The sequence below is a fragment of the Lithobates pipiens genome, unplaced genomic scaffold (assembly GCF_037356315.1).
Source record: "Lithobates pipiens isolate NorthernLeopardFrog02 unplaced genomic scaffold, aLitPip1_a1.2 Scaffold_18, whole genome shotgun sequence".
NCBI classification, from domain to species: domain Eukaryota; kingdom Metazoa; phylum Chordata; class Amphibia; order Anura; family Ranidae; genus Lithobates; species Lithobates pipiens.
In genome coordinates, this window is record NW_027507758.1 from 324793171 (window position 1) to 324809688 (window position 16518).

The 16518-nt window shown below is 41.9% G+C and overlaps 1 non-coding gene across 1 annotated transcript; it reads left to right on the plus strand.

Annotated features, from left to right (window-relative positions):
• The first annotated feature begins 11993 nt into the window (after positions 1-11993).
• On the plus strand, positions 11994-12122 carry LOC143990725 (small nucleolar RNA SNORA35). The gene has a single exon (XR_013277439.1). It is a non-coding gene; the product is annotated as a small nucleolar RNA SNORA35 (small nucleolar RNA).
• The last annotated feature ends 4396 nt before the right edge of the window (positions 12123-16518 follow it).

Sequence of the window (16518 nt, forward strand, 5' to 3'; positions counted from 1 at the left end):
AATATATATATAGTCATTTTAAAATATAAAATAGAATTATTGCCTCTCGGAAAACAAAATACGAGCTGCAGTACTATTTAAAAGTCCTTCTGCGCTTAGTTTTCTCTTGGTCCTCCTGCAACATCCCACAAATACCTGCTAACACTTAAGGCAGCTTCCTGTGATCGGGTGGCAACAGCCCTGCACTGCTCCTGAATTAGAGCGGAGTTGCCACTCTCGGTAAGCTGTGCCGGCTTGCACTACAGTGAGCAAAATAAAATGTGCTGCAAAACTAAATTAGTGCATATGCACTTCTAATTTAGTTTTGCAGCACATTTTATTTAACCCAAGGCCACAGTTCTACTTCCAGCAATGCTTTCTTCTGCCTGTAGTAGACTGATGACATCATCTCATCCTAAGCAAAGCCACTACAGTAGTGCTAAAGTACTGCTTTTATGCTTTTAGGCTACTCAAACGACAAATAGATAGCAGCACGGGGTACTCATTAGTAAAATGATAATCATTTATTAAACAAGAAAAAATAGTACACTTACATAATACATTTTTGATATACAGCATAGAAACTGGATAGGATCACCGCAGGACTGTCAGCATGTATCAGCAGTACAGAGGCTTGTGGAATGCAAAGCTTTCAGTGTGGATCGGCATTGGTGTGTATCTTATCCCACCAGCTCACAGAACCTGGATTTGACAGCTGTCAAAAGTCCCACCAATGTTCAGCATTGTGCACTGCAATGCCTGCCTCGTGGTGGATAGTGGGGGGTGGTGCTGAAACAGGGCAGTACTGCGTTCAGAGGAAAATTCCTCCTTTGTCAAAAGTCCCTCTGATCTTCCCGGATCCATTTTAGCAAGTTGAATGACCTCTGGTATATGGAATAGCCCTAATCTAAAGTACCTTGTGCCTGTGACTGTTTTCTGGAAAGCTGGACCTTGTAGTGCGCCTAATTCGTTTATGTATTTTTTTATGTTTTTGGACTAGCAGTTTTCCTGCAGCCATGTTTGCATGGGCACAGCAGACCATACATTTGAATGGGTTGTTATATCGATGAAAAGATCCCTGAAACTTTTCTAAAATTGCAGCCACAGGGAAACTGCATAGTCCAATGTGGTTCCTAGCACAGGAAAATGTACAGTGGTTTATAGTGCATGGGGGTGCCATTAGGAATTAGAAGCCCCCCCCCCCGTGTGTCTGCTCACAGCATTAACATGCAGTACCACACCCGTGTGTGAACCAAGCCTTAAAAGGTGTACCTTTTAAAAAACATTTAATGTTGGTGAAGATTGGGGCATGTCAGGTATTAATTAATGCAGACCTAAGAGGTTCACTTTAAGAAACTCTAGAATCTTTTATTGTTAATTTTTTTTGCTTATGTATGTGATTGGTAGGTACAATCTTGAACTTTCCTGGTTGTGCCCACCTACAATTATGTAAAACCCTAAACCTGCTCTTGATTTTGCAGTTAGTCAATCCACATTATAACATCAATTAGCCATTACAGATGAAGCCCAGCTTTGTTGTGTGGGAGAACTGGTTGTCATAATGGCTGGCTATACTGGTTCTTCTCACGGGAATTTCTTGTAGGTATACCACTACAAAGGCATAATGGAGGCATCCCCAGGAAAACGAGTCACCTGTGTGCTATGTAAGGTTTGAAACAGATTCCAAATATGCTCAAGATCTCAAGGGAAACCCAAAGAGCAGCTGTGAAAAGCTAATGCCAGAAATCTGCTGGAGCATGGCATTGCAACAATCCTGGAATCTGCTGGTGGACAGTGGCAGAGGGGAAAATTATACGACTTTTGTCGTTCGAAAATTTGGAATCGGCTGTTTGTTTGTCAGACAAAATTTTACTTCCGATTTTCTGATCGTGTGTATGGTCCTTAAAAGACAGGAATTCCACAAATTTTTGGAAATTTCCTCTAACTTCCTGTTGCACCTCCAGGACAATAGATGAAAGGAAACTTCCCCAGTGAACACAGCATAAAATAACCTGATAGGGTTTAACTATTCCAAATTCCATATCTGCATACACTTTAAGCGCTGACTCCTAAGAAGAGCAGTAAATTAATTATTATTGTTATTGTTATTATTATTATTATTATTATTAATAATAATTTATTCTTTAAAACAGACTTGAAGTCATATTTGCTGGCAAATATTGACAAAATTAATGTATGCAATAGAAATTATAGCTTAAGCAGGAAGGAGAGGAGAGTGGGATGACAGGATGAAAACTGAAAACCCTAACTCTAGGTCATTGTATACTCTCCAAGAATTGACTTTGTAGTGACAGTAAGTTAAAAAGGCAGAACAAGACAAGATGTGCTCACGGACATAAGCACATTAACTGGAGGAATGGCAACTTGCTATGGTAAATATTGTGACTCAAAGAACAAAAATGTTTAAAAAATGTCAAAAACGAGGTAAAGTTCTTGGTGTAACCATCCTCCATTTATAAGGGAGAAAGAAAATTCGCAGCTACTGATCACGTTAACTAATATGAAGGCCAGGCCAGTTCATTCTAGTGATCCTCAAAGGGGGCACTACATAACAGTGGGTTTAACTCAAACAGTATTATATACGCATACAAGATAGCATTGACCAAGTCTTCTGGATACAATTAAAATAACATTTTATTTAAACATAATAAAATATCCTAAATGATATCCAAATAGCATACTCATTTAGTAATCATATTACTGCTAATATAAATACTAGAATAAAGACCCACATAGACATAGAAAGATGCTACTCACCCCAAAGAATATACAAGAAAGAAATTGAATTCCCCCAGGGGTTGTGCAGCAAAAATAGATCTAACAAGTGTAAAAATTGTTAGAAAATTTATGATTTTATCATTACAAAAATTAAAACCAACATTGGCCTAAAATATGAGTTCTGGTATAATTGCAACCCCAATATTACCCAGAAATAATGTTAACCCTGATAGAAGCAGTTTTTAACTTTTATTTAATCACTTGCTTACTGGGCACTTAAACACCTTTCCTGCCCAGACCAATTTTCAGCTTTCGGTGCTCTCACACTTTGAATGACAATTACTCAGTCATGCAACACTGTACCCAAATGAATTTTTTGTCCTTTTTTTCCCACAAATAGAGCTTTCTTTTGGTGGTATTTGATCACCTCTGGGGTTTTTATTTTTTGCTCTATAAATGAAAAAAGACCGAAAATTTTGAAAAAAAAAAACGCATATTTCTTTGTTTCTGTGACAGAATTATGCAAATTATTAATTTTTCTTCATAAATTTTGGACACAATTTATACTGCTACATATCTTTGGTAAAAATAACCCAAATTAGTGGATATTATTTGGTCTTTGTGAAAGTTAGAGAGTCTACAAGCTGTGGTGCGAATCGCACAAAATTGATCACATCTGATGTACTGGTGGCCTATCTCGCTTCTTGTGACCCGAACAAGTCAGGAAAGTACAAATACCCCCCAAATGACCCCTTTTTGGAAAGTAGACATTACAAGGTATTTAGTAAGAGGCATAGTGAGCTTTTTGATGTTGTCATTTTTTTCCCAAAATTCTTTGCAAAATTAAGGTTTTTCATATTTTTTTTTTCTCCACAAAATTGTCATTGTAATAGGTTATTTCTCTCACGTGACATGTGTATACCACAAATGACACCCCCCAAAAAATTCTGCTACTCCTCCTGAGTATTACAATACCACATGTGTGGGACTTTTTCACAGCCTGGCCACATAGTGAGGCCCAACATGCAGGTAGCGCCATCATGTGTTCTAGGAACATAAATTACACATCTAACTTGTTGACTATTTATTACACTTTTGAAGCACCAGGACAATGACACGTGACACTGATGACAGATGGCACTGATACGTGGCAATGATGACACTTATACGTGGCACTGATGACACGTGGCACTGATGACAGATGGCACTAATATGTGGCACTGATGACAGATGGCACTAATATGTGGCACTGATGACACGTGGCACTAATACGTGGCACTGAAGACACGTGGCACTAATACGTGGCACTGATGACAGATGGCACTAATACGTGGCACTAATACGTGCCACCGATGACAGATGGCACTAATACATGGCACCGATGACGTGTGACACTGATGACAGATGACACTGATAAGTGGCATTGATGACACATGACACTGACAGATGGCACGTGACACTGACAGGTGGCACTGATACATGGCACTGATGACAGATGGCACTAATACGTGGCACTGATGACAGATGGCACTACGTGGCACTGATGACACGTGGCACTGATGACAGATGGCACTGGGGACAAATGGCACTGACAACAGGGGGCACTGGGGCAGGTGGCACTGGGGGCAGGTAGCAATGGGGGCAGGTAGCACTGGGGTGGATGGCACTGGGGGCAGGTAGCACTGGGGTGGATGGCACTGGGGCGGATGGCACTGCTGGGGGAGGATGGCACTGCTGGGGGAGGATGGCACTTTTTTTTTATTTTTTTCAACTCAAGGCAGAACGGCTGCCGCTGCAGCCGTTCATCTCTCCCCTCTCACACTGTCTGTGTGAGGAGGGAGAGCGGCGCTGAGAGATGATCTCATATGTTTACATATGAGATCATCTCCCATTGGACATGCCGATCACCCTGTAAACGGCCGCTGTGATTGGCCGTTTACAGCGATCTGTGTTTGCCTGTTCCCGGGGGACACGGCGAACACAGAACTTCCGCGATGCGCGCCCGCGGCGGCGCGCATTGCGGAAGTAAACATTAGGACGTCCAGGGACGGCCTCCCGGACGAACGCGCCTGCTCTACGGCCGTCATTCGGCTATAGGGCGGGCGCGAGGTGGTTAAGGAGTTTTGTCAATGTTGATCCTGCCAACAAACACCCCAACACATTTCGCTTACAAAAATCACAATCTTCATCAGGAGGATTGGGATATCTTCAGTCAATGGGAAACAGGTTTTTAAACCAGAGCAATTTAAATGAAAATACAGGACATTTCCTTAATCACTCTGACCGCCAGGATGGCAGGGCTCAGCATTTAGGCTTACAAGAGACCATATATATGGGTGCCACGAGGGGGGGGGCGGAGGAATTGTACTCCTTAAGGGTGTGGACAATTTGTCTATTCTAAAAAGGATCCCATATCTAAAACAAAGTGGATTTTGCTGGTCTTTTGTTTGGTGCCTGAGATATTAATGAGAAAATGCAGGCCCCTACATGCACCAGATAAACCACATGCTTGCTTCCAACCAAATGTGCATTTGGGCCAGTTGTTACTACTAGTATAAACAATGTTTCTGTGTATGTTAGAATAGATAAGAAGTAACATTTGACATTAAGGTGATTTTTAATGATTACTGATTACACTAACCTGATTGTGAGGAATTTTTTAAAATGGCCAAACATGATATTGCAGTATCCCTTGAAAAAATGGTATTGCCGGTGAAATGTGAGGACAGACAATCTCCTATTATGAAGGAGAATCCCCAGTGACATTCTTTTTGATCTGGGGGTACATGTAATAAAGTCTCAGTGCAAGACTTTTGTTGTCCCCGGCGGGCAAACTCTTTTGTCGCAAGCAGAGGAGTGCAATAGAGGAGGGACTTGTTCTAAAGTCAGCTAGACCTAGGAAAGGGGAATAGTTTGGATCATCTGAAAACTTTACAACACTTACTATACAGGTTTTGCAGGATCTGGAATTTTTACATAACCATGAGCAGTCAATACCTAATATAGAGACAAACAGAATAGTATATGACGTTGGTTTTTAGGCAGATCAGAAAGGTAGGATCTTATGCGTTATGGCTTTTAAAAGGGTCCAGTACACAAATGCACAGATTAAAAGGGGATCCGTTTTTTTCAGGCAGAAGAATGTTTTTCTGCATATGTCTTTGTTATATGTTTTATTACATTTAAACAAAATGTTATCATTATTAAAACGGTCTGGCAGTGATATCTTGCATGCATATACAGTGCCTTGAAAAAGTATTCATACCCCTTGAAATTTTCCACATTTTGTCATGTTACAACCAATAATTGTGAAGTGGAAGGAAAATGATAAACTGTATCAATTTGTTTTACTAATAAATATATGAAAAGTGTGACGTGCATTTATATTCGGCTCCTTTTAGTCTGATACCTCTAACTAAAATCTAGTGGAGGCAATTGCCTTCAGAAGTCACCTAATTAGTAAATAGGGTCCACCTGTGTGTAATTTATTCTCAGTATAAATACAACTGTTCTGTGAAGCCCTTAGAGGTTTGTTAGAGAACCTTATTGAACAGACAGCATAATGAAGGCCAAGGAACACACCAGGCAGGTCAGGGATAAAGTTGTGGAGAAGTTTAAAGCAGATTTAGGTTATAAAAAAATATCCAAAACTTTGAACATCTCGCGGAGCACTGTTCAATCCATCATCCAAAAATGCAGAGTATGGCACAGCTGAATACCTACCAAGACATGGCTTTTCACCTAAACTCACAGTCCGGACAAGAAAAGCAATAATCAGATAAGCCAAGAGGCCCATGGTAACTCTGAAGGAGCTACAGAGATCCACAGCTCAGGTGGGAGAATATGTCCATAGGACAACTACACTCCACAAATCTGGCCTTTATGGAAGAGTGGTAAGATGAAAACAATTATTGAAAGAAAGCCATAAGAAGCCCCCTTTGCAGTTTGCGAGAAGCCATGAGTGGGACACAGCAAACATGTGGAAGAAGGTGCTCTGGTCAGATGAGACCAAAATGTAACTTTTTGGCCTTAAGCAAAACGCTGTGTGGCGGAAAACTAACACTGCACATCACTCTGAACACACCATCCCCACCATTAACCACTTCAATACAGGGCATTTTCACCCCCTTCCTGCCAAGCCAATTTTCAGTTTTCAGCCCTGTAACACTTTGAATGACCATTGCGTGGTCATGCAACACTGTACCCAAATTTTTATCATTTTCTTTCCCCCAAAAATAGAGCTTTTTCTTTTGGTGGTATTTGATCACCTCTGCGGTTTTTATTTTTTGTGCTATAAACAAAAAAAGATAGACAATTTTGGAAAAAACGTTTTTTTTTTTACTTTCTGCTATAATACATATACAAAAAAAATATAAAAAAATAAATGTATTCATCAGCTATATTTTTCTACATATTTTTTGAAAAAAATGCAATAGGCATATATTGATTGGTTTCTGCAAAAGTTATTGCGTCTGCAAACTACAGGATAGATTTAGGGACTTTTATTGTTTTTTATTGGTAATGGCGGCAATCTGTGATTTTTAGCAGGACTGTGACATTGCAGCAGACAAACCGGCCCCCGAATGACACTTTTTGGGGACCAGTGACATTATTATATTGATCAGTGCTATAAAAACACACTGATCGATGTAAAAATTACACTGCTAGGGGGCGATCAAGGGGTTAAGTGTGTTTCCTTGGTATGTTCTAACTGTGGGGGGGTGGGCTCACTGGGTAGTGACAGAGACCACTGTTCCCGATCACTGGGAACAGAAGATCTCTGACATGTCATTAGGCAGAACGGGGAATCACTTTGTTTACAAAGGCAGTTCCCTGTTCTGCCTCTGTACACAGTGATCGCGGGTCGCCAGCAGACATCGAGTCCTCAGGGCCCAAAGGCATGCTCCTGCAGAGCATGGCGGGTGTACACACACCTTCTTTCCTCCCTGCTCAAACCGACATAGATCTACGGTGGTTTGCGCAGGAGAGTAACCTGCCACAGTATAATGATGGCGGCAGGTCGGCAAAAGGTTAAAGACATTTAAGCCTGGTGATGAGGGACCCTTTTAAAAAACCCCTCTTTAGTCCTTCCTGGTTGAAGCATGTTGTATGGTCTTAAACTGTGTATACATGCATTGTTTTTGTTTCATTCAGAATACACACCAACAGGTTGCATGAAGGACTCCTCTACACCAGTGTTTCTCAACTCCAGTCCTCAAGGCGCCCCAACAGGTCATGTTTTCAGGCTATCCATTATTTTACACAGGTGATTTGATCAGTTTCGCTGCCTTAGTAATAACCACAGCTGTTTCATCTGAGGGAAATCCTGAAAACATGACCTGTTGGGGCGCCTTGAGGACTGGAGTTGAGAAATACTGTTCTACACTATGCTATTGTATTCGGACATCAGAACCCCTCCACTGTCAGAATACACTGAACAGGCAATTGGCTGCAGCTGCTGAATTAAAGTTCTCCAACAGTTCTGTTCTACAGAAATCTATGAATCAACATCTGTAGTACAGGAAAGGCCACACACAGATTGAGATTTAGCTGGTCCTTGCTGAACCAGCCAAATTGTGATCCGTGTGTATCCAGCTTTAGACTAGCGTTGCACTACCTGTCATGGCCTTATTAAGTGAATGCTATAAACATATTTAATTTATAACAAAATCAGAACTTGGGAGTCTATATTAGTCATATGTGCTGTTCCATAGAGGACTGGGGTCCACATCTCCATCACTAGATCAAAGCTTATTCAGTTTCAAGGGACTGGATTTGTTATGAACCAAATCACAGTTTGCATATGGCATTTATTCTGTTCAGAAATAGCTCATAATAAAGAACTAGAAAGAAACTAGAGTTTCACAAAAAAAATAAGAATATCAAAAAGTATTGATTGCACAGTGAGAAAACGATCCTTCATATTTTGCATGACCTCCTTCCCAATAAATGTAAACATGGACAGAAGTGAGAGTGGCAAAAAAGCAGGATAATTGCTTATTTGCTTTATTCATTTCAAAATGCAGACATGCACTCAGGTGCCAACAATCATCTCCTGTCTTGTATTATCCGGATAGTTGTGCTAGATTCTATGATCATACAAACTGTCATAAAAGTGCAAGACAATGTGCTTTGTGATGACTTGTGTCCCCACTGGGTTTATGGTAGTGTCTAAGCAGCAGATTTTACAGTACTTTTTCATTTAAGATGTATGGATGATGTGACATGAGAAAATACTGGATATTTCAGCCTTCCTAGGGTATTCACAAATCATTATAGCTAACAGGAGATCCTGTATGAAAGAGTATTATCCATATGCTATGTGAAATTTTCTACGTAGGTGGCTCTGTCACCACCCTCTCTCTCCCTTTTCAACTGAAAAAATGAAGGAGCTGGATGGATAGTTGGCAGTCGAATAGCAGTTTCATCCAATCAGATGCACCCACTGTTTAGATATTCTGACAGCTGCTGGTGCATCAGATTTGTGCATGATTTCTGTAAGTCTCTGAATCTTGAATCCACAGGATTGGCTACACACTCAAGGTTGCAGCAAGTCCGAATATCATACCTAATGGTCAGGCATCCACAAACTTTTGGCCATATTGTGTATCTCCAATATTCATGATAACATCTGCCGAACCAAGAAAAACAAAACCTTAGGGCCATGTTTGTAAGACCATGAATATGACATTCGCCACACATTTAGTGCAGGTGAATCAATCAGTGTAATTTAACCCTTTTCCGACTGGCCCAGTCCCTTTATTAGCATCTATACACTCAAGGGGTGGAAAGAATAAAAGGATCCCATGACCAATGTGATTGGCTGTCAAAGAGGTCACACTATCAGGAGCTGGTCCCTCTGACCCTATCAGCAATCTTTAACAGCTCGGGCACTTTGCCAGGAACATGTACAGAAAGCTCTGTCGCCTACAGACGTATATGTATGGCATGTGCGTATTAAGGCCCACCCTCTTTGCCACCACACAACAGGCATAAGACGGGTGACAAAAGCACTTTCACAGGAAAATAAACCTGCGGTAAATGTTTAATGAATTAAAAAAACATGGCCTTTGTAATAGGTACAGTATGTTACATTTAACCCCTTCCCGCCGAGTGTACGCAGATCTGCATACTCGGCTTCCGGGGGTTATACCGGGATGTTGCCTGCACCTGCAGGCATCATCCCAGTACCGTTTTTTTCCAGCGGGCGATTGGCTATCCAGCCATAACAACCAAAGTGGCTAAAAGCCGCTCGGCTGTTATGCCGGAGGAGCAGGAGGGGACGTCGCCCCTCAGGGGTCAAATGATGATTTCCAAGGGTCACCGAATCCTGGGCTGTTCCTAAAGCCTGTACCGCTCTCCCTGCCTTCTTACGGCTGCCCAGCAGGGCTGTTCCTGGAGCCTGCTCACTCAGCCTCTTCGCAGCCACCCAATCAGTTCACAGCATGTGTGGGGGGCAGAGACTAGAGGTCAGCTGACTGGTGAGGAATGTGAAGTGGGAGGGGCAAGATGAGACCCTATCTCCTGATTTTGGCATAGGTGTCACTGCTACGAGACACCACAAATTTGGAGACACAGTAGTAACACTACCTGTGATTATAGTTGCCATTAAAAGTCCCCACTACAGTTGTCAGATCAGCAGATGACCTTGATCAAGAGCACCTAAGTTGGCTGATCAGAACTCCCTCCCAGCATTGCCACTCATCCCAACTCCCCGTCATCACTGCCACTCATCCCATTTCCCCCACCCAACCAAGGATTAAGAAAAAGGGAGAGAAATAATAAGAGAATGAACAATAAAGATGACAAGAGAGAGGGATGGGGGAAAAAACAAGAAATTAGGATAGAGAGAGATAAAAGGGAAAGAAAGGAGAACAAAGAGAGTGGTACATCCTAAAATGTACCATAAGGGGTTCTAATACTGTATGAGTGGAAAGGACTCAGGGAGAGCTAAATGTCCGTGGGGTTAGGGGCGCAAATTATTTGTCTTCTCTTGGGCGCTGATAGCCCACGCTATGGAAATTATTTTACTGTTAGAGGGTCCCCACAACTTGGGAAATTTTATCAAGGGGTCATGGCACCAGATTGTTGAGAACCACTGATCTAGGCAGAAATAAGTGTTTTATTTGCCCTGCATAGTGATCCTGTTGTTTTCAACGAGATTGCCAGTGTTACATGGTCCTTAATGGTTTGGACCTTGCTACTCCACCAGGTGATAGCACGTAAAATAAATACTATGAATCTCGGCAATTAGAAGATTTGAGGGGCTATTAAAGAACACCCAGCATGAAAGAGGCAGCAATAATTTACAGTTGCATTTTTTTATTATTACGATTATACCTGTAGTAAATGGCAGAATGGCATTGCTTGGTTTTAAGTAACAGAACAAAATCTTAAAGCATTTTGAAATAGCTTAAATATAAAGCCTGCCTGTGTGATGTGAGTTGTCCCCAGCCTGGCCATGCTTTTAAAATCATCATTGTTATAAGACATTTTATATGAAATTTTAAGAATTACTTACAAAATGTCACTTTAAAAGGTTACCTTCTCAAGATCTGCTTCATCTGGAAGTTACTGATTTCAGAGGAAATGTATATCTTTCTGGAAAATGACTGGTTCCTAATCTTTTCCAAAGAATAAGGCATGACTCCCCTGAGAAACTACTGTGGAAACTACCTCAGGCCAGAGAGATTACCCATCAGTATCTTTATCCCACAGTTTTCTTTTTCTTTTTAATTCTGTGATTTTAATGAGTTTCATAACTATATCAACACTTCAAAAAGCAATTGTAGATAGAGTCCATTGACCTACTTTATTAAACTTTACTTCATCGTGACCAAAAAACTTTTATATTATATTTTAACTGCTAGATGGCTTAAAGTTAAACATCTAATGCCGTGTACACACGACCAGACTTTGATGGACTAGGTCTGACGGACTTCCCAATGGACTTTCGGCAGAGGTCCTACGGACTTTCTGAACGGACGGACTTGGCCACACACGACCGGACTAAGTCCGTTTGAAAGTCCGTTCATTTTGAACGTGATGACGTAAACAGGACTAAACTAGGAAGTTCAATAGCCAGTAGCCAATAGCTGCCCTTGCGTCGTATTTGGTCCATCGGACCAGCACACAGACAAATGGTTTTCCCCATTTTTAGTTCGTCAGATAGATTTGAAACATGTTCTATTTCTGCCGAAAAGTCCAGTCGTGTGTACGCGGCATTAGGCTTTGTTCACACGGGCGGCCATGAGGTGGTAAAACAAGGTGGGGGTCCGCACTGTTAAGTGTCTCCTTGGTCTTCCTCTGACTCTGGGGTCTCATTCCGGTGCCAGAATAATCCCCTTCTTGCAGAAAGGCCGGACTCTGCTGTGGGCTGACCCTTCCGATAGCTGGGAACACCCACTAAAGTAAAAGCATAATGCATACTAGCCCATTATGTGCCATTTTACCTGCGATGGCCCTGCTGGTGGCCGGATCCACCTTCGCTCCTCCTTCCTTCCGGGGCTGTGGGCTCTGTGACTGAACTCAGACAATCTGCGGTCTGTATAGTTACTGCACCTCCATTCAGTCGCAGGCTGTCAGCACACGGCTCTAGGCCACTCTGAACACCTCATTAATGCTGTAGAGGCATTGGCGCCCATATGACTGGAGCCTGACATGCTGCACCCATCCATTGTATGTCTCTAGACGTTGCACCCCCTATGGCGGGGGTTCCGTTGTTGCACTTGGCTCCATCGTGGTCACCTAATGAAGAATTCCCAGATGATCTCTGATAGTGGTGTGTGCCAATATTTTCAAATTTACATTTTTTTTTGTCCTTAATGACATTTCTGTTCTACTTTAGAAGGATTCTCAAATAAAAGGAAAATGTAAATGAAAAAAAAAAAAAAAAACAGGTGGGGGAACCACAGGTTTACTTCTCCCTGACTGCCAACCTGAACACTGACATCCATATTGCATTTGGTGAGCATTACCACTGCCAAGTGACAGTACAAGTCCACACCGCAACCTCCCTGCATCAGCATGCAATGCATGTGCTTAAAATACAGCAGTGTGGCATTTGCAGGGTTAAATCAGGTAGTGGGAATTCAACATATTGCCTTCCAACGATCTGTCAAATACCCTCTGAAAAGCAATTCAAAAAAAGATTGTTCTTCAGGGGGCACTGCATGTGTGAACAAGCTCTTAGTTTGTATGTGCATAAGGGGGCGCTAGGAAACAAACTCTAATGTTATGATATAACCAGATGCCAATATAGTCCAAAATTCATAAGCTGTAAAGCAAAATAAATGTATAAAAATACAAAATGTCATCAAACGGTGGGACAAAATACAAAGTGTAATACTTAAAGGGCAAAGTGCTAGATTCCAATCATTAAAGAGTGACAGTAAATTAAAGTCCTTTTTAAATGCAGTTTGTAAAATCTTCTGAATCAATGGAATTAATCTTCAATATGGTGTGTTGTTGGAAAACCATCACCAGCTTAGTGCTTGTTCACCCGATAGTGCTCAATTAGATGTACCCTCACCAGAGAACCATGACCTCTTTAAGTAAAGAGAGGGTCAAAAAATGCTTGGGTATGTAAATCTCCTTTAATAAAAGAAGGGGAACCAATATAGTGTAATACCAGTTTAATAGATCATAAGTACAAAATAGTTAAAAGCTGCTTATATCATGGAGTGCCTTTGCCCGCCTCCAGAAATGCCCGTATTAAATTCCGACAACAGACATTTGTCCACAGAAAATTTTAAAGCCTGCCATCCAACATTTGTCTGCAGAAAATCCAACAAAAATTGTCCGATGGAGCGTACAAACGGTCGGATTTTCCGCCAACAGCCTGTCATCACACAATTCGCGTCAGAAAATCTGATCGTGTGTACGAGGCTTAAGTTTGGTCAAAGCCAATAATAACTATTGATCAAACACCATGTGTAACTGAATTTAATACAGCAAGTCTGGGGTTTAGATTTTGAACCATTTCTTAGGAGCTTAAATAGTTGATTAGAATGCAGGTTGAGCACACTGCTCCCAAATATCTTGAATATAACACCTGACGTTTGAGAACATGTTTGAAAAACAATATTGATTTTTTTTCCGAATTTGGAATGAAGATGCTTCCAGTTGAGCTGAACTAGATTATAGCCAATCTAATGAATAAAAGTAATGCCGCGTACACACGAGAGGACTTATGTCCGACAGACCTCCAAAGGAGTTCCGCCGGAGTTCCGACGGAGTTCTGGCGGAGTTCTGGCGGACTTTTCGACCGAACGGACTTGGACACACACCATCACACCAAACTCCGACGGAGTCGAACGTGATGACGTACGACTGGATTCGAATAAGGAAGTTCATAGCCAGTAGCCAATAGCTGCCCTAACGTCGGTTTTAGTCCGTCGGAGTAGCATACACACGAGCGGATTTTTCGAAAGGGACCGGGTCCGGCGGAGTTCCGTCGGGAAAATTTGAAGCATGCTTCATTTCTAAAGTCCGTCAGACTTTGGCGAATCAAAAGTCCGTTGCAGCCCACACACGATCGAATAGTCTGACGGACTCAGTCCGTCGGAGTTTGGATGTTGAAAAGTCCGCTCGTGTGTACGGGGCATTAGGCCGACCATAGACTGTTCAAATCTCAAGCCGGTTCACCAGGAACCGGTCAAGATTTGAACCGTGTATGGGAAGTTGATCAATTAACTTGGGTACAACCAACCTACCGGATTTTACATGCAATTATCGCTAGCAGCTGGTATAGTGGCTACCAATAATCACTGTCTTCTCCCGGTGGGGACGACAGGAGGGATTCCCACATGCAACCCGTGGTTAAAGGAAAGAAATTTGCTCTGTGTATGGTCTGCATAAGCCAGTCATAAAAAAAGGTTTATAATGCTGAGTGCACATGCTTTACCTGTCAATGCAAACACAGTAGAGTCCTTCTCTGTCCACCAACATCTCCACATCAGTATTCTCTGCCCCCTTCACCCCCCACAGTAGTGTGAGTGTCCTCCTCTGCCCCCTTTATATTACCATCCTCACATGATCAGTGTACGGTGTCTTCCATTCAAAAAAATGGCACTGCATCACTCTGCATGCACCCACCTGGCCAAAAATGGGCAAGCTTTCCAGAGACCGGCAGGCAGGTGAGTGTCCTCCTCTGCCCCCTTTATATTACCATCCTCACATGATGAGTGTGCTGTGGCAACTGGCAGTGCCGCCACTGAGTGTCCTCCATTCAAAAAATGGCACCGCACCACTGCGCATGTGCCAGTCCAGCCAAAAAAGGGCGAGCTTTCCCTTGCCTGGTAGGCTTTCGGGATGGCGCATGCGAATTTGCACTGTCAGCCCGCAGCCATCTTTTTTGCGGGTGCCGCTGCCTGTAGCGGGCACTTACAAGCAGCCCAAAAATGGGCTGAAATTTGCAGTATTTCTTCCCACTTCCTGTTTGGCTATGGGATAGGAAGTAAAGGAAAATCTCCACAGTGGGACACAGATGGTGAAACTGGGGTTATAACTCTCCCTTACTCTATCTAAGATGAAAAAAAAATTGGATTCTCCTTCACTTTTTTTTTTTTTTTTAGCTGACAATGATCAGCAGTACAAACAGAGGAGTAAATCTCCCCATTGGGGAACAATAAAGACTTGCCAAAAAAAATCGAACCCTTTGTCACCATATCCAAAATGAAAAATGAAAGGATTTACCTAAAGATACACTTTAACTAGGAGATTTTACAATAACAAAGAAAAAATACTGTTGTTATTAAACATTTTATATCAAATGCTTTATTATTTGGCACCTGGGATCTGACTTTAAAAATAAATAGAAAGAATTGCAAGCTACAAATAACAGGGTTTAAAATATGATGGTCAGTATTTCTGAAGGAATATATTATATATAGAAAGTGCTGTTCTTAATGTTTTTTTCTTCTTTTAATTTCCAATGTTTTTCTTACCAACTAAATTTAATGGTTTTAAACTAGTAAATTTCAGATCCACTGCATTATGGTTCTATTTCAGTGTTCAAAGCAGAATTGTGCAGAATATGCACAGAAATATCAGAATTTTAATAAGAATGGCAGTTCGTCACCAAAAACTAAGTGTAATGCCCTGTGCACACGATCAGACATTCCGATGACAAAATCTGTCAGATTTTTTCTGACAGATTTTGGCCCAAACTGGTCTTTCATACACACGGTCGCACAAAGTTGTCGGAAAATCCCATCGTTCAGAACGAGGTGACTTATGCCATGTACACACGATCGAATTGTCCGGCGGAATTGGTCAGGCAAACAATCCGGCAAACAATCCTTTTTAACGGACTTTATAACGAACGGGCTTGGCCACACACGGACGCTCCGAAAGTCCGGCAACTTCTAACGCGATGACGTACAGCACGTACGACGGCACCAGAAAAAGGAAGTTCAATAGCCAGTAGCCAATAGCTTCCTTCTTGTACTTGCTTCAGAGCATGTGTCATTCTTAGTCTGATGAAAGCCAAGCCCGGCGGACAAATTTTGAGTCAAAACTACTTTCTAAGTCCGCCGGACTTTACAATGAAAAAGTCAGGTGGAGCCCACACACGATCGAATTGTCCAGCGTACTGTGGTACGGCGGACCGATTCCGCCGGACAATTCAATCGTGTGTATGCGGCATTAGAGCACGTACAATGGGACTATAAAGAGGCCAGTAGCCAATAGCTTTTGTCTCGTAATTTATTCTGAGCATGCGTGGCACTTTGTCCATCGGGATTGTCTACACACGATCGGAATTTAAACAATCGGATTTTGTTGTTGGAAAATTTTAGA